Source organism: Pyrus communis, chromosome 7, assembly GCF_041283825.1.
Source record: "Pyrus communis isolate YQ-2024b chromosome 7, ASM4128382v1, whole genome shotgun sequence".
Classification (NCBI taxonomy): Eukaryota; Viridiplantae; Streptophyta; class Magnoliopsida; order Rosales; family Rosaceae; genus Pyrus; species Pyrus communis.
This window is the reverse complement of record NC_142571.1, coordinates 9,862,170-9,881,797: the sequence shown is the minus strand read 5'-3', so window position 1 is coordinate 9,881,797 and position 19,628 is coordinate 9,862,170.

The following is a 19,628-nucleotide window of genomic DNA, read 5'->3' as shown; positions in this document are numbered from 1 at the left end:
GTGAACCAAGTAGAAAAAAATAATAACAAGAAGGGTAGTTTATTCAAAACAAAAATCAGCTTTGCGTTCGTGACAGTAACAACTAAATCATTGATTTATTATTAGATATATTATTAATGTATTTGTAGATTAAATGATGGGGTAGATGGGGACGTTTGTTTGCTTAATTAATTTGTACATCAAGAAAGAATAAATAGATATCAAACTTGTCATATACGAGATTTGAACTTAAAATTTTTATAAAAGAAATTTCACTAACTTATAGTACTAAGTGGCTAATGCGTTATATATATGTATGTTCAACAATTTGGGAACCATATAATTGCAAAATTGTTTTTTTTTTTTCCTATGTGAGACTTTTTAACAAATTCATTATCCAGCTTGGAACGTTTATATAACACATGTATACATCACATTTTATTTCATAAGTATACATGTGATATACAAATTTGATAGAAGTATACATACATGTGTATAGAAATACATATATGCTTTGAGTATACATGTGATATTGTTTCTTATACGAGACGGTTGTTCATCAAATAGGAGTTTCCATTACCAAGAGATGATGACAAAAAGCAAATTAAACGAAAACATGGACCATATTATGTGGTAGAGAAAAAGAGAGGGATAGAGATGAAAATGGAAAGGCCTTATTAATATCAAGGTGAATTGTGGTGTGAGATCGATGAACGTAGAGTCCTCAGCAAAGCCAAGAAAAAATAGAGAAGAAACAAAACAGAAGTTCGAAAAGTTGCAATGCAAACAGATGAACTCCATGCGCGTTGGGAACTGGAACTTTGGACTAGGGCGGGTGACGTGCGGACGTGTACGTGTACGTGCTATTGCAATGGATGGTAACCACCTCCTTCGTCCATCACAGCTCATTGCCACACAGGCTTTTAAATAATTTTTAAGATAGTCTAACGTTATTTATTTTTATTTTTCACACACTTTTTCAATTTTGATTGTCAAACTGAATGAGTTACAAAAAAAAAAAAAAAAAAATTAAAGCTGTAAAATTAATAAGAATGTTTAAGTAACAATATCCTTTCTTTATGGCTTTAAACCCTCAACCCCCGCCGTGATTTGACCTTCCAATTTGTTTTGTGTGCGTTACGATGTCGTTGTTGTACGGCGAAGAGACATGGGTGGGGTCTCCACTCTTTTTTCAAAATACAATCGAATTGATTCATTTCAATGATTATTGAGGGTGGATTTAGTTGGATCCTTAAATGTTCTTTTTTGAACGGGTAAAGTCAATTTTATTTTTTATTTTTTGTCAAACTTGAAATGCATTCATCAAACGAACTCTGAAAGTGGATTTGAAACCAAAGAGTCAAGGTCTTAAAAATTGATACGCAAGCATATTATTAACGCTGGGCCATTTAGGCCCACCAAACGACATAAGCCCTAGGAAAGATTTAGAGTCCCAAAGCCCAAGGGATTCGAAAGGGGCCGACCCGAGTACTTAGGCTGACCGAGACAAAAGAGAGACTATCCGACTGAGTGGAACATATAGATGAGCTGACAACTTTATGGCACAAGTTTCTAAGGGCAAAACGACTCAACTGATACTCAAATCATACCATGACGTGCAAACGACAACAAAGGCCTAGGATGAGACATAAAGGCAGTCAGGGTGGTGCTCGGCAAGGTGTGGTATGATGAATGAGGTTCGAACATGACACTCGGCCCGCCTAAACCTTAAAAGATGCGTCATCCGATTGCTAGAATGTCACCTTGCTGATAAAGGATTGGCCAAATAGGTAGAAAGTTATCGGTAAACTAGTACTAGTGGTTAGCACATTAAATATTGGTTTTGAAACTCAAGAAGAAGAGGCCTCTATAAAGAGGTAGAGACCTCCATTAAGGGTGTCAGATGAGTCGGAGAGGATATAGTGAATGTGTCAACCGAGCACTATTTAGTTTTGAAATCAATATATTTTGATCAACACAGTGGATGGAGCCCAATTTTAAAGGGTGCACCACTTACATCTTTGAGTCCATTTATTTTTAGCCCATTTCTTAAGACCATCTAAAGTAATTTAATTGAGTTTGTTAACCTTACAAGTTTGAGCCTTAACATTTTGGAGTCATTTATGGGAAACACATACATTTTGGTTGTGTTTTCTACCTTGCTAATCTAAGCACACGTGTGACAACCCGTCCCGAAATATAATATATTTTATCCTCGACAGCGTGGAATGACTATTTTACCCTTGAGCATTGGGTGGTGAATGTATTATTGGGCTAAGAAAATGGACTAATTATTTTCATTTCCTACTTCTTTGGATCCAATTGAAACTTGGGATTGTTTTGGATGAATCTTAGCCTACAATTGGTAGCCCAATTAGGCCTTAAGGATTTTATATGGATACCCAATCTGGACACACACACACGTGCACACACACGTATAAACTTCTCTCTCTCACTCTCTCGAGTCTTCCTCGTCTGTACAATCCGTACGTCCAATCTCTGTACTAGCTTCATCTTTCACAGATTGAGCTAGTAGAGGTTGTTTTTGAACTCCTTGCAAACCTTGGAGTCGAGCCATGGCTTCGATTTGAGGAAAAAACTAGTAGAACTCGAGATGCCCGAGCTCTGGCAAGGAGTGGAATTTTCTTCTATGTGATCGAGAAGATATTAGCTGGATTTAAGACTTAGGAAGGTAAGCATTCATCTTCTCTAGCATGTGAGGCTAGTTTTGGTTAAGTTTGGACGTCGAAATGAGCTTGGTTGTGGGATTGCAAGAATAACCGGTTCTTTCAAGGATTTTTCCGGCCATTTTCCATTGGGTTTAGGATGTAAAAGTGGTAAGAACTAGTTCTACTCGTTTAGAGCTTCATTTTGGTACAAATTTCATGAAATTTGGTTGAGAAATGGCGAAGATATTCAAGTTTTAAGTTTTTCCAGAAACCGGCGAGTACAGCAGTAGTTGGTGTCGGAATCCGACAAACCATCGGAGAAGAAGGAGAATATTCCGTCAATTTTGATGGAATATGCTGATGGCGTCAGGTAAAATTAATGGTATATGCTGTTATTTAACAGAATATTCCTTAACGCCGTTGGGGAATTTGTCAGTGTGCCAGGCACGTGTCTGCGCGTGGGAACTTAGAAAATTTTTCCAAAATATGGGGATGTTCGTGGGGTTGAGTAGGCCACGATGGTATATTCAAATGCCCCAATTGAGCAACGTATAAGAAATTATTGCCTAGTTTTGGTTATGTGCTTAAAATAACATTAAAATAGTTGTTTCACATATAGGTGAGACGTTTCCGAAGGATGAGCATAGTCAAGCGAGGCTCGGGGTTTACGAACTTACAACCCTACCACATATCAGTGAGTGGACTTTTGGTTTTCAGTATATATATATATATGCTTGGTATTTTTCCCAGAAACTTATTTAAATGGACTTATGTTTTAAAATGCCATGCCAAATATTTTATACTTAGAATATGCATTTAGTAGTTGCACATATTTATGTTTGACTGCAGAAGCTCAGGTAAGTGTCAGGTGAGTTTATAGATTGTGGATGTGAGTTGCATGATTATGTTGAGATGTATTATACCTCATAAACCTGCACCCCAGTGTTAGTGCTGCCACCCCTGGTTAGGGCACAGTCCTTCATGTGATGTTCACCTCCTGCACCATACGCTCAACTTGGATCCAAGTTAGGTGCACAGTCCTGTCGTACAAACCACTATAGGTGGTTTTGACTCGTAGGTGACCCGCGATCATTCACACAGTTTTCACATGATCGTAGCACTTGAGCGTATTTATTTACACCCAGTCCTGTCATACAGACCACTTTAGGTGGTTCCGTCTCGTGTGCAGGCATACTTGTTAAGCTATTGGTTGAGTCGTACAGGTCATATTAGGTGGCTCTAGCTAGATGGATGAGTTATAAATTCAGTCATACAGGTCATATTAAGTGACTTCGGCTGACATATCATTTGCATTGATTTATATCACTTGGCTTACATATTTTTATCCTGAGATATTTGACATGGCATACATGTGGATTTTGCTATTTCGAGCATGGTTTTGATATACGTATGTATTCTATTTTCTGGGAAATTATACAGGTTTGACAGTGAAAATTATTACCTTTAACAAGTGAAATGGGTTTGAAAAGCTTTGTTTTTGCCCACTCACACTTTCTGTTTTGCGCCCCTCCAGGTTTTAGGTAGGAGTGCTTGTTGGTGGCTTACGAGGAACTGACGGCGGTTCTAACAGATTATCACTAATGTAGGACCACCTCTGGTATTGTATAATTAGTACTTGTCTTGTTGGACTGCACTTTGGCTACCTATGCTCTAATTGTTGTGTAACCACACTTAAATATCGGGATTGCATTTTTTTTCCTTAGTGTAAATTAGTTAGCTTGGTTCTTAGTTATTCACATTTCTTTATATCATTATCATTTCCGCACTACGCACATGGCTACGTCACCTTCACGTGACAACCAGCACGCCTTGATTTTGGTTGGGGTGTGTCAACATGTTACGACCAAAATATCGATACTCCAGTGAGCACTATAGTAAGAGAAGGAGTAGCCCAGCCCACCAATGTCGAGGGACCTATTAGGCGGACGATACGATTAGCAGAGCCCCAAGACACCATTAAGTTTCCAGGAAAGATGTCAACCATTGATAGAGAGTTAGAAACACCCAATCCAAGGGTTGACAAGAGTCAAGAACACCTCGAGCCCATGAAAGAATTGGAAGATATCATATTGACAGATGACTGCCTGACCAAGATTGTCCAACTTGGCACTAAATTATCAGCATAGGTCCGAGTAGAGCTAATCGATTACTTAAGGGCCTATGCTAGTGTTTTCTCTTGGTCTTACACCGATATGCCAGAGATAGATCCAAGTGTTATCTTTCAAAAGCTCAACATCAACCCATGCCAACAACCCATTTGGAAGAAATAGTGGTCCTACGACGTCTAACAATACGAAGCCATGAAGGTTAAAGTAGATATGCTACTTGACATCAAGTCTATCAGGAGTGTCGATTACCCACAATGGGTAGCGAATGTGGTCAAGGTGAAAAAGGCGATTACGATCAGAAAACCAACCAAGTAACGCATGTGCATCAAATATACATATCTCGGGGTATGCCCGAAGGATAACTTGCCACTACTACAATTGAAAAGCTTGTTGATTCTATGGCGAGACATGAACTCTCAACCTTCCTTGATATTTTCTCAAGGTACAATCAGATTTGCATGTATCCAGCCGACCAAGACAATAAGGATTTCATCACCAACTGATGTCTATACCGTTAGACCGTGATGTTGTTTGGACTTAAAAATACAGGGGATACTAACGATTAGTTAACCGGATGTTCGCCGAACACATTGAGAAGACGGTGGAAGTTTACATAAATGACATGATCATAAACAGTAGGAAAGAAAGCCAACATGTAGCAGAAATGACCAAGGTATTCAATTTCCTTAACGTCTACAAAATGAAGTTAATCCTGCCAAATGTCCAGCTTGGCACTAAATTATCCGCTTAGGTCTAGGTAGAGCTAATCAATTTCCTAAAGGCCCAAGCTAGTGTTTTCTCTTGGTCCTATGCTGATATGCCAGAGATAGATCTAAGCGTTGTCTCTCATAAGCTCAGCCTCAACCCATGCCAATGACCTGTTTGGAAGAAACAACGGTCCTATGATGTCAAACAATACAAGGCCATGAAGGTTGAAGTAGATAAGCTACTTGACATCAAGTCTATCAGGAGTGTTGATTACCCACAGTAGGTAGGGAATATGGTCATGTTGAAAAAGGCGACTGTGGTCGGAAAACAGACCAAGTAACGTATGTGCATCAACTATAAAGATCTCGAGGCATGCTTGAAGGATAGCTTGCCACTACCATGATTAACTAGCTCGTAAATACTATGGTGGAACACGAACTCTCAACCTTCCCCGATACTTTTTCAAGGTACAATAAGATTTGCATACATCTGGCTGACCAAGACTATAAGGCTTTCATCACCAACCGATGTCTATACCATTAGATTGTGATACCGTTCAGACTTAAGAATGCGGGGGCTACTTATCAACGATTAGTCAACCAGACGTTCGTCGAACATATTAAGAAGACGGTGGAAGTTTACATAGATGACATGATCGTAAATAGCAGGAAAGAAAACCAACATGTAGCAGAAATGACCAAGGTATTCAATTTCCTTAACACCTACAAAATGAAGCTAATCTTACCAAATGTGCTTTCGCGGTCAATTCAGGGAAGTTCTTGGGTTTCATGGTAAGCCAAAGAGGAATAGAGGTTAATCCAGAAAAGATACAAGCATTGATTGATATGGATCCATCGTATATGAAAAAAGAAATCCAGAGTCTCATGGGCTGAGTAGCGACCTTGAACCATTTCATGTCAAGGTTAATGGACAGGTGTATGTGTTTCTTCAAGGCACTCCGAAGGGCTGCACGAGCGATCAAATGGATGACAGAATGCTAGCAGGCATTCGATCATTTGATGGAACACATCAGCCAAACTTCATCCTATCTAAACCTGAGAACGATGAGGTTTACATACTTGGCAATTTCACCATCTACCATTAGCTCTGTACTGATCAAGGAAGACAATCGCATATAGCAGCCAATATATTATGTTAGCTAAGCATTGCTTGGGACTAAGCCGCTCTACTCGATAGTTGAAAGATTGGCATTCGCCTTAATCATGTATGCTCAGAAACTCCAACCTTATTTCAAGGCTTACTCGATCATGATACTCACTGATACCCACTATGTCAAGTGCTAAACAAACTTGAGATATCAGGGAGGTTGATTAGGTTGGCAATCGAGCTAGGACAGTTTGACATCTGTTTCTAGGCGAGGCATGTGCACAAGGGATAAGCGATGGCAGACTTTACCGCGAAATTCACTCATGTTTCTAGAAGAGACATGCTAGGAACAATTACTGTTTCCCCAAGCGACACCATCATTTAGAGCATAGTGCCAAGACAATGGTGCTTATTCGTTGATGTGTCGTCCAATAGAAACGAAAGTAGAGTTGGCCTATTACTAGTTACACCCGACTAAATGGAGTTTGAATATGCTTTGCGATTCAAGTTTTTAGCATCTAGGAATGAGTCATAGTGTGAAGCGTTGCTGGAAGAATTACATCTTACTTTGGACTTGTGAGCAGAACACATCCAGGTCCACATCGATTCACAACTGGTGGTAAACTAGGTAAACGAGAAATTCCAGTCACGGGATGAGAACATGATGGCATAAGTGGAAGTGCTATGGGAACTGGTGAAAAAGTTTTGAAAATGTGTTGTCTTTCAGATCTTAAGGGCGAAGAACGTTAAGGTAAACAACCTAGCAAGACTGGGGTCAGCATCAGAAAGAGATATTAGGCGGTTTGTTCTGATTGAGCACCAGAAGAACTAAGCATTATATGCCTCAAGTGCTCGACCATGGAGATCGACGAGCTGACAAGTTGGATGACGTCCATCTACGAGTACATACAACAATGAATCTTACATGAGGATGAGCGCGGGTCTTATAGCCTACGATTCCAAGGAACAAGGTACAAACTCATTGATCAAAAGCTTTACAAGCGAGGTTTTTCCCTACCCTACCTACGATGCATAACACCTGAGAAAGTGGGACAAGTTTTTAGGGAAATCATAAGGGGGTCTATGGGGATCATTCGGCTACTCAGATGCTCGGGGCTAAAACAATCCACCTAGGCTACTTTTGGCCCATCATGAGACCAACACCAATATTTAGGTACAAGGTTGCCAGCCATGCTAGTATTATGCAGAGTCAAAGAATCGCCCACCCAAGTGCCTAACATCTATGATGAGCCCATGACCATTCACTTAATAGGGGCTTGACATCATTGGACAAGGTTCTAAAAGAAGCTAAGCGCTAGTCAGGTGGCAGGCTGGGGCTTAACGCCTAGGCGGCTAGGCGGGTTTAGGCAGGGGCCTAGGCGGACTTAAATAAATTTATTGTAAATCGTATAGTAAGTACCTATTAATACTGAAAAAACACACATAATTATATTGGGATACCTAAATTGTAAAATAAAATGATATATAAATTATAAAATATTAGAACAGATTGAAAGCATGGGGAATAAGCATATAATAAGTGTTCATCCAAGTATTCAACAAGTCTCTTACATTTTATTGAAAAATTAAAATGCAAAATGAAAGTTATCGATTTTTGGTCGAAGTGAGAATTGAGACCTAGGCGGGTTTAGGCATGCTAGGCAGGCACCTAGGCGGGTTAGGCGGATGCCTAAGCGGGTCTAGGCGCTCTTTCTTAGTTTTCAAATGCCTAGGGACTAATTGGGGCGATGGCCAGCAGCCTAGCACCTAGGCAGTGCCTAGGCAACGCTAGGCGGGGATTTTTAGAACAGTGATTCATTGGATCTATGCCAGAAAAGGTAAGAAAGATCAAATTTGCAATTGTAGCGGTCGACTATTTTACCAATTGGGCTGAGGCAAAGCTATTCGTAACATTCTCCGAGCCCCAGGTCGGAGCGTTTGCATGGCATAATGTCATTTGTAGATTTGGATCGCCAAAAGTCTTCTTGACAGACAATGGACAGTAGTTGGATAACCCGAACTTCAAGAAGTTCTACTCGAATTATAGAATGAATTACACTTTGGTTCGCCATACCACCCTAAGGCTAACAAACAAATGGAAGCCATTAATAAGATTATCAAGAACATCTTGGACGCCGACTGGCAGCAACCCCGGCGAAAGGCAATTGTGCAACACTGATGCCATATGTCCATGGTTGTATCAAACTATGCACAAGGTGGCCACCTGCGAAACACCGTTTTCCTTGGTGTTCGAGTCTAAGGTGGTTGTCCTGGTCGAGGTGAAGGAGCCCACTCAACGAATCAAGTTCTTCAATCATGAGGATAACCATGAATAACTTTCCCTAAGTTTGGATTTCATCAATGAGAAACGCCTGTAGGCCGAACTCCGACAAAAGTCGTACCAGCAAAAGGTCGTTTGGCATTACGATCAGAGGGTCCAACTGAGGAGCTTTTAGAAGGGGACCTCGTGCAACGAGCTGTGACGCCATCTTCTAAGGGGAACATGGCCGACACTTTCACCCCACGATTGGAAAGACCATACAGAGTGGTCAAGGTAGTGACACTGGAACGTATTAGTTAGCCGACTGCGAGGGATGACGACTAGCCTACCTGTGAAATGTCGAGCATCTTGAGCGATACTTTGTTTAGAAGTGGGTGGAGTAAGTTAAAAGTGGGATAATAGAAGAGACACAACTTGCATATGTAAATAGAAGACTTGCCAGACTCCCTTGTACGGGAATGCAAGAGACAAGCTAATTACCTAAATATCATGTGAGTTAAGAAGGAGATTACTATATGGATGCTTAGTTGGCAATATTTTAACCTTGAATTAGATCACAAGTTGTCAATAACAGCTAAACAATCCATGTACTTCTTTGTCATATTTCAGGTTGAAGTTGATAATTGTCTTTGCATATTTGCATCAACTAAACAAGCCGTAGCAGATTAGTTGAAGTGGGGAATCGTGATTTCAAAGTTCTTTGATCAAACTTGCACTTAATTATAACAAAAGTGATAATCTTCTTGCCTACAAGTGTAGGTTGTTCCCTTTGGTCCAATTAAGATACCATAATATAAATTTTATTTCACAAGAGTTTGTGAAAGCCTCATCTTGCCCACAGGTGAGTTTTTCATGAATGTACCAGTACAAGAAACTAATTAAATTGCTTGCGCATAGGTGTCAATTAACCTAGTTTCATAAAGGTTTATTGAGGATTATGTTCCATGTCTTCACTTACAAACACTTCCACTATGAACCCGATTATATTTGTGGGTCGTGGCATGACAATCAGTTGCATCATAATATATTTACATTGTTTGTTCATGAGATTTGTTGATCCTTATGTCTCTTCCATTTTGAACTATAATGTCATGATGTTTGTTTGGACGTTGTTGTGTTTAAAACAAAATCATGATAAAGTTAGATAATAAATTAGACTTCTTTAGTTTCCTTTGAGACACCAAAATTACAAGAATATATATATATATATATATATTTTTGGGTCAAACAATAGATTTTGTGAGCTTAGGTGTTAGATTTTGTTAGTTTACAAGAATATATTATAATTAATGTATAAATTTTTGATAAAAGTACATAATTTTTCCAGTAGATTGCGTGTCTTGATTGTAGTTTGATGAATGACTCATCTAATGACTACCAAATAACCTGAAAATTTTATATGTGAAACATATGTCTACTAAGTTGCTGTATAATTTTGTGATTATTTATCATGCATATTAATTATGGTTATTTTACTAATAACTTATGTTTTTGTAGGTAGTTTTATGCTGGCAGATTCTGCTGGTCATTTTAGCCATCACTTTGGACTATTATTTTGAAATAAAATATCTATATAATTTTAGTCTAAGAAGATTAGTATTTCTAATTTGATCGGCAAAATTTTGTGCATTAATAAAACTTACAAATTAATTATGCTAAATTATAGAGTAAGAGTAACTTTTTGCTAAAATTTTGTTTGACAACTTTATATTGGTTTGGTATTATTCTATTATGTCTAAAATATGAAGCGACATTATTTTGGTACATTCTTTGAACAAATATATTAACGAGTGTTTGTCCAAGTGAGAGAATTAGTTAAAGAAAATTTGGATTTCACACTCGTTAACTTCTTTGTAATATGATTTTGAATCCTAAAACTTGGTGAAATTTGTTATTGTATTATCCTAATCATGTTGATCTTGAGCAAAAGGGTGTTGATTATTGAGTTAATTTGCATGCATTTGTTAAAATGTTATACTATTTTCGCACGAATATGTTGGTTAGTTGCAAGCCATTTGGTACATGTTAATAAGTATTGGTGATTAAAGAAACTGGATTTGAATCCTGACTTAAAGGACAACAACATGTTTAAGTTGCACGAATATGTACTCGGTGTCTATGTGCATTTGTTAATCTTCGCTGTTACGCGTAATCATATTGAGGAGCCTTAATTGATTACTTGTTAATCTTTATAAAGAATTTTGAGGCTAATAAGGACCTACCATTAATATGTAATTATTGATACTTACTAATTTGTTGTTAGATTGTATGATTTTGTGTAACAAAGGCTTAATGTTTCGTTTTGCTTTTCATTGATCCTAATACAAATACCTCGGAAGTCCGGTCATGGACTCACTGGCTCCAGGGTGGAGCTAGATCAAACAGAGCAGCGGTACTACTATCACTTTGTTCCAAGGCAATAGGCAGAATCCAAGCGACTCTGCTGGATGACCATGCTTGATCTACAAGATACATGATCTGATCCAGATATGGACACAATCAAATCCTTTAAGAAAGTGCAATATCTACTTCTAGATATCCTTTAGGATTCTGCTAGCTTAGAACGAGGGTTCTATCCTAAAAAGGTCTCTCTCCCCAAAGTATAAATACACTCGTCTAGGGTTCATCTCTGATAACACAATTTGAACACTTTACTTCTCTTGCCCATTGCTTGAGTCTAAAATTGTTCACTAACTTGACCGTCAGAGAGCCTTTTGCTGGCACACACCCACCCCCACCCCCACCCTTCCACCCCTCGGTCCCAGGCTTGTTCACGATTGTTTACTATTTTGCAAGTAGTTGGTTCCAACAAACATGTTAATAAAAGGTAAAAGAAAGACAATTTGGTGGAGATATGCATTCATTGACTGAGTAAGGCAGTTTACACAACCCTGATCACCCCCTCAAGATTAGGAGGCAATAATAGAGTGCCCACATGAAGCGTCAATTCTATCAGAGAGTACTCCCAGATTCCAAACCCTCTTTAAGGGATCAGGCAATCGTCACTCACCAGCTCTATCCTCGTTTAGGAAAAAGATGTTTGGCCTATCTCGCAGAGGGATCTGATCATACGCTTGCTTTTTTCGCGTGCTTGTTTGAATGCTATTATTTCTACAACCATAGATTTGGAGCCAATCAGGTATCACCAATCAAAAGTATGGTTTAAATATTGCTTTCAATTAACGATGTTGTAGATCAATGTGAACTTGAGTTTCATACTTGTAATGCCTTACATTTGCATATGATCATAATTTTGAATTCATGCATTCATTTTCAATTTCCGGTTCTGTTCATTGCGTCATTTTTTATGTGTTAGTTAATTATCTGATGAATATCTATGCAAGTGTTGTGTTATTACTATTCGTTTTCATAATTGCAGATTTTGTTTCATTCATTAGATGAATGTGTTTGATTGGCAAACTAGGGAGCTTAAAAAAAGCATTAAGTGCAGCATTTATGCTACAATATAGAGGACCTGAGATCATATGAGTTAAGACACATACATATTATAAAAGTTCATCTTTTAATCATAATTTGACGGTGTTTCATGTGAATGAAGATTTTAGCATGAGTGATTATGAAGGTTTTAGGTTATGTTAATTTTACAACCTTGTTAGTTTAATGTTGAAAAGACTTATTTGACAGAAACTTGCATTCAGGATAGGGCATGAGCACAATCACTAAGCATAAGTAGTACTGATCCCTATTTCAGAAACACAAGCATGAATATTACATTTATAGACAATGTGGGAGAATGTTAGACTTAATCCAATATAAACCCTAAGATTGTGATTTGATTTGCTCTATATCAGCCTTATAATTTCGTGTCTTGGAATCCAAATAAGGGTGATTGAGTCCTTGATAATCATGTAATTATGATGCTTAATTTGTAGGCTATAAAGTGGAATTTGGGTCTCCTTTATGGACGGAGTCCTAGTCTCTATCAGGCTAAGAGCTTGTACAAAACTTGGACATTGTTGTGGTGTTTCTTCCTCCTTCAAACTCATTCAATAGATGCTGCTGGAAGTGCTTCAGGTTAGCCATTTTTTTTTAATTTGTGTTTTAGTTATATAATCATGTAAGGCCAATAGGCTCATGTCATCTAAATTCACAAATAGGCAAATGAAATAGATATATCTCTTTATCGGCACGATTTCATATATTACCATGTAATGGTACATGCTAAGTGCTTGTACATGAAAAAGCACCTTTCTATTTATTAACGTACGAAAGTGCTAAATGAAATTAAAAAATTAGTAACCATTCAACACCCCGAAAGGGGCAAAGTTAGCACCAAACTTATTATTAAATTCACTCTAATATCTGGCTCTCACGGCATAACCAATCAGAAGCAAGGTCAAAAGCTATACATTTGGAACTCGGAGACTCGTTCGATATTCAGAAAGGATCCAATTTTTCAGTTTGATATGTGTGTATCTATATTTCTTGGTTTGGTTCCAGCTCATATTCTATTACGATGATTTGTTTGATTGCCACACCAATTTAATTAAGAAATTTTTCTAGTTGACCAGTACAGTGCAAGGCATTCTTGTGGTAGCGAAAATTCATCATTTTCAATCTTGACGAATTTGTACATACAAAACAAATAAACAATTATTCTAATATATTATTTAATAAATATCTTACAATTATCTTGTGTAATCCTTAATTGGATTTGAATATAATTCCTTGCTTGGTAGAGTTGACCTTCAATTAGGATAGAATAAGGATAGGATTTATAATACCTTTGACTTTTCTCCTTCCCATGGGTAGGAGAGCTTGATGAGATTGTAGTTGTAGTTAACTGCTCAGGCCTTCCAGGGATGTTGAACTGTGCGTGGATTGAATGTAGGCCACGCCAATTTAATAAGAGCAATCTCGTCATTTGTAGATAAAAGTCCATGTATCAGCTTCCTAATTTTTAGGAAATAATTGAAGTTGTATAAATCCCAAGTTGAGTAGTCAAGCAAAAGAGTTGTTTCCTGAGTTGCTTTAAATTTTGGGTTTTGACTTGAAGTTAAAGTGTTCCGTGAAAGGTAAATCAATTGCCTATATAACCTTTTTAAGTTTACCTTAAGCAGAGGATTAAATAACCCAGAGAACAATTATTCTCCTAAGAAAGAAAAAAAAAAAAAAAAAAAAAAAAGAGAAAACCAAAGGAAATTGTACCCCTTGACCGTCGTCGTCTTCTTCTCTTTGTTGCATCAAAAGTAAAAAAAAAATAAAAAAAAACATTTTTTCTTCACAACCAGGTCGGAGCCACGGGTTTGTTGGAGCAGCTTGGTGTGACGCCGATGTGGATGGCATGGTTAGGAGCCACGGTGCTAGAAGGACTGGCTCGGCTAAAGCCAAGGGCAAGGGTGAGTTGTCTCAATTCGTCTAAAGGCAAAGGTCGACACGGTGCTGGGCTTAGCAATGGTAGGCTTGGCATGGAGTGGCATGGAGGCCTGACGAAAAGGGAGAGATAGAAACGGGCATAAGGGCATTAGGCCTCTGTTGACAAGTGAAATAACAGCACAAACCAGTTGGTCAACATCGGGGGCAGCATGAGGCTTTGTTGCCCTAGTAGAGGTAAATCAAAAGGACATATAGAGACTTCTAGTAGAACAACTGCACTGACTCCATCAGATTGAAGTTATCAATGAAGCTCTTCAGAGAAATATGGCCTACACGAGCAGGTCACCATTCAAAAATGAGATCGACTAGACAAAATCACCGCAGAAGTTCAACCTGCCACATTTCACCATTTTTAAGTAAGACGAATATCTCGAGAGACACCTGAAGCATTACCGCAGCGCCATAATTCTTTATAAGAGCAACAATGCTATCACGTGCAAAATTTTCAGCATAACATTGCAGGACGAGGTATAATATTGGTTTCATACCCTACCATCGCGCTCAATCCGAAACTTCAACGAACTTTTTTTGTTTTCACCAAGAAATATTTGTCCTACCACTTGATCAAGAAGAAGTTTGATGGCTTTTTCAACATGAAGAAAGATCTAAAAGGTTGCTTCGTATGTACGTGAAGAGGTTCAAGGAGGAAAAAACTATAATTGTCGGACATGACAATACCATGGTGACCTTAGCATTTAGGAAGAGACTCCCAACAGATCACCTCCTTTTAGGATAGCTAATCATGGGAGAGGACTTAACCCTGGTAGATTCTTATGGTTTGGCAAAAAAGCACTCACTTTTGGGATGAGGCCAAGCGTGCCCAAAAAACACCTGAGCAGTAATGGAAAGACTTGGAGGTAGCTCAGAAAAAAACGAGCAAGAAGTAGCTCAACGACAAAACCAGGCTAGGAAGCAAGTGGCAGGGCTGTTCCCCAACTAAAGAAGGCTTAACGTCCAAAATATACACCAAGTTCTCAGTTCCGATTAATTAGAACCTCCGCGAACTCAATGATGAACCATGGTTCAAACGGCCATCGCTCATGAATGAAGACACTTCTAAGCTGGACTAGACAAAGCATTGTGCATTACACAAGAGTTTAGGACACACAACCACAAATTGCTGTTATTAGAAGTAGTACCTTGAGAAATTGGGAAAGAAGGCAGATGTGACAAGTACGTTGACAAGCCAACATCGTTGTTGAGATTAGATGCAGATGCCAATGCCGAGCCCTCAGCCAAAGTGATATGAATCAACGACATCTTTGTCGAGTCCACTAACAATTCCAATAAAAGGAAGATCCAACATGTAAGATCAGCCATCCAGGCTCAAGTCGTAAATGATATACCTGAACCGATTGTCAAATCCACTAAACAGGTTGTCGAAGTAGGAGACTTTTCCTACAACGACGCCATGGTGGTATTTTTGCTACTGGCCCACGTCATTGTAGATAGAATTATGGTGTACAACGACATTGTAGTTAACCTTCTACAATTATCAGTAATTCAGAAGATGCCTAAAGAGCACGATCAAACATAAAGCAAAGGTCTTGACCAAATTCAACGGCCTTACAATAATTGTCATCAACACTATTACCCTCGATGTAAGTAGTACTCCAATTGTTTCATCGCAGATCTTCATGATTGTTAGCGACTCGTCTTTCCATGATGGGATTTTGGGTGAGCCTTGGCTAGTAAAGATTAGAGCTGTGACCTAGATCAAGTATCAAAACATTCAATTCCACATCCCGGGAGGAAGAGTCGGAGAAATTAAGTTTGACAAAGTAATGTCTTGATAATGCAGTGTACAAGTTCTCAAACAAATGGAAAAAAGAAAAAAAAAATCTTTCACCCCAGCAATAATAGCTGAAGTGTAGAAAAGATGACTCAACCTCTAGTAAATAGCTATTACAACATACAGATCAAGAATGTGGTGTCTAGGTCGACACATTGGCAAATGCGACAAGATGGAAACTCGATGAAAACGACGAGTACATTATTCTTAATCCCCAATATTTGGAGAAGACGGCTAGAATTGGCTCACTTTTGAGCCCAAAGGAAAAAGAGGAACTCACGAACTTCCTTAGGGAAACCGTGACCATTTTGAATAGTCACCTTTTGACATGCATGGCATCGACCCTAAGATAGCTTCCTACAAACTGCACATCAACCCTCTGCTAAACCAATGATCTAGAAAATGCGACATTCGGCTCTTAAATGGGTGGCGACCATTGAAGCAGAGATAGACAAATTACTAGAGATTAGATTCATTAAAAAAGTGGGGCACTCAGCATAGATGGCCAACGTCATGCTAGTGATGGAGAAAGAGAAGGGTAAAGAAAGAGTATGCCCTAAAGATCCTTATCCAATTCTTCGAATCAGCCTACTAGTGAACTCAACATCTAGGAATCAGTTGCTCAGTTTCTTGGACGTATACTCGAACCACAATTAGATTGTAATGTATAAGCCTAACAAGGAGAAGATCATGTTCATGATCGAATAAAGCACTTGCTGCTACAAGGTCATGCCTTTTAGCCTCAAGAACACAGAAGCTACTTACCAACGACTGGTAAACATGATGTTCAAGAAGCATATTGGAGTAATTATGGAAGTTTACGTTGATGACATCATGATGAAAAGTAAGTAGCAGTCAGACCACTTCAAGAACTTAGCAAAGACATTCAACATCCTCAGGGAGTACAAAATGAAGCTCAACCCCCCAAATGCACATTCGGTGTCTCCCCATGCTGATTCTTAGGGTACCTTATGACCCTGTGAAGAATTAAAGCGCATCCAAAGTAGATCTGAGAGATCCTATATATGAAATCCTCGACTACTTTGAAAGAGATCCAAAGTCTGACTAGACAAACAACGTCACTCAACCATTTCCATTTACGATCTACCGACCGATACAAATCCATTTTCAAGGCCACTAGGGAGGTGCAGAGAAACAAGTAGGATGACAAGTGCGAAAAAACATTGTAAAACTTAAAGAACATATCACCTCTTTTACTATCCAAGCCAGAAGCAATAGATGACTTATAAATCTATTTGGCGGTATCCAAAGTAGCAGTAAGCTCCGCCCTTATACAAAAAGAGCTGGGGGCCCAATTGCCTGTATTCTACACTTTTAAAGCTCTATCTGGTCTAGACGTTTCTCAACAAGTGATGAAAATAAGGAAAAATAAGCCGAGGCGTCTATCAAGATAACCTTAAACTGCCTTAAGAAGTCTCTTTCAAACAATAAGGGAAAATGGCCAAACGAACTCCCCTGTATTCTATGGGCGAACCACCCAACTAAATGACTAATAACTAACGAAACTCATTTCTCTCTAGTATTTAGTTCAAAGGTGATCATTTATTCCAACGTCATTGTGCCCAATATCAGCACTCTACTATCAAGCCCTGAGTAAAGCAAAAATGAGATTACCATAAGTCTAAACCTGGTAGATGAAAATGTAAGAAGGTTATCACACGTATCACAATCTACTACCAACAGCTCATCTCCAGCTACGACAAAAGGGTGAAAAAGGTAGTTACAACTTTACCACCATGTACAACAAAGAGATTGAGAAGTAGTGGAATGCCTATAACCTAAGGAATTACTATGTGTGACAAAACTTGAGGGTTCTAAACTCTGTAATCTAATGTTCAAGTATGTCCAACTTCGGCAACGAACTCCGATGAAACCGCTGAGTTTAAAGCATATAGGAGCTGCTCTACTCATGATTTTGAGTTATACGAATTTGGGGAAGTAATATAGGTTATTTGAATTCCAAACCTCAAATTCTTACTCGTGTTCTTGTTTTCCAGAATCCAGTGAGTGTGCTCTAAGGAAATCTGTTGAATCTGAGGTAGATTCAACCTCCATTGTGTCTAAATCCATTTTAGGTAAGTCCTTATGCTTCTCAGTTGTATTTTCTATAAGTTTAGAAGTTAAATTCATGAAATTTCGGATTGAATCCATGCTTTGCAATCTTAAGGAAAAATTATGCAGATTCTGGCGTGGTTTCAGCACCGACAATCGGCGACAAACAACGGTCATGGGCGACGGCAAGTGCGGCCCTTACTTGCCGAACCGCGATGTCAAGTACAGCAGGGCCAACGCTTACGACGGTGACTACACGATAGAGTCAGACTATACTCTTTCTTTTTTGGCGTGCAGGACTCGAAGCCTAACCCTAGGTTTTTCGATGTTCTAAATGACGTGGTGTTCTTTGTATCGATGTCTAAATAGTAGTTTTAGACAATTATTCATAGATTTCACTTTAAAGCTTATGTTAGCTTTATAATTACTTCACAGGTGACCTAGAGATTAGAAAGAAGTTAGGCACTAAGCCTATTAAGGAAGGGTGTTTTGCTTTCCTATGAGTGGATCCTTTCGAAACTAAATGTTTTCAAACTGTTATTATTATATATATTGATGCATGTGATCATTACTGATACTTTTTAAATAGACGTATATTTAGTTAAATTACGTTCATATCTTGAGTCCATTGGTGATTTATTTTCACCAGATGGTCATTATACATATCGTATATGTAGTTACGGTCGCATGTTATTTGCAGGTACATATCTTTCTAGTAGAGGCTAGAAACGCTAGTCATCAATCAGGTAGATGCCACTCTACTTGTTTGATATATATTTGAGTTACTTTGATTCTTTATTTGATATGATGAGTGTTGTGATTTAAGTTTGACTACTACTATTCTAGTATTATATGTATGTAGGTAGTTTTCACTATATATGTGTTTTCAAAATGGGGATTATTATATTCCAATGATTCTAACTAGATAAACTTGATAAACTTGATCCACTAACACTTTGTTTTTCGACCCTTCAGGATGTAGCGAAAATAAGGATAACCCTGGAAGTGATGAGTAGGCTTGGCAGTGAGGCATCCATCATCTGGACTTTAGGTGATGATTCTTTTATTACCGTTTATTCTAGTTTGTAATAACTACATGATCATATTTTCAATTATTCATAGCATTACACTTTTATGTGCTTACTATTGTGTGAAACTTCTAGTTACTTTCATGTGATGTGACAATAATGGTATCTTATCCCTGTACTTATGTCCCCTAGTGGGGAGTTTCATTAGGAAACTTTGTGGAATCTACTATTTAATATTAAATGAACATTTTGATTGAAATTCTCTCACATTATAATTATCTTACATTGGCTTTGTTATCAAGTTGGCTTGTGAGTCATCTCTCATTGGGGCCATATAGTCAATTTAGTGATGGCCAGTACATCACGGCATCGTAACTTGTGTTATTGGGGTCAGTGTGTGTCAGCAACAGGGTATGGAACCAATTTTGCGCCTTGTCTTGTAGGGTTGTGATGAAAATCTTGCTC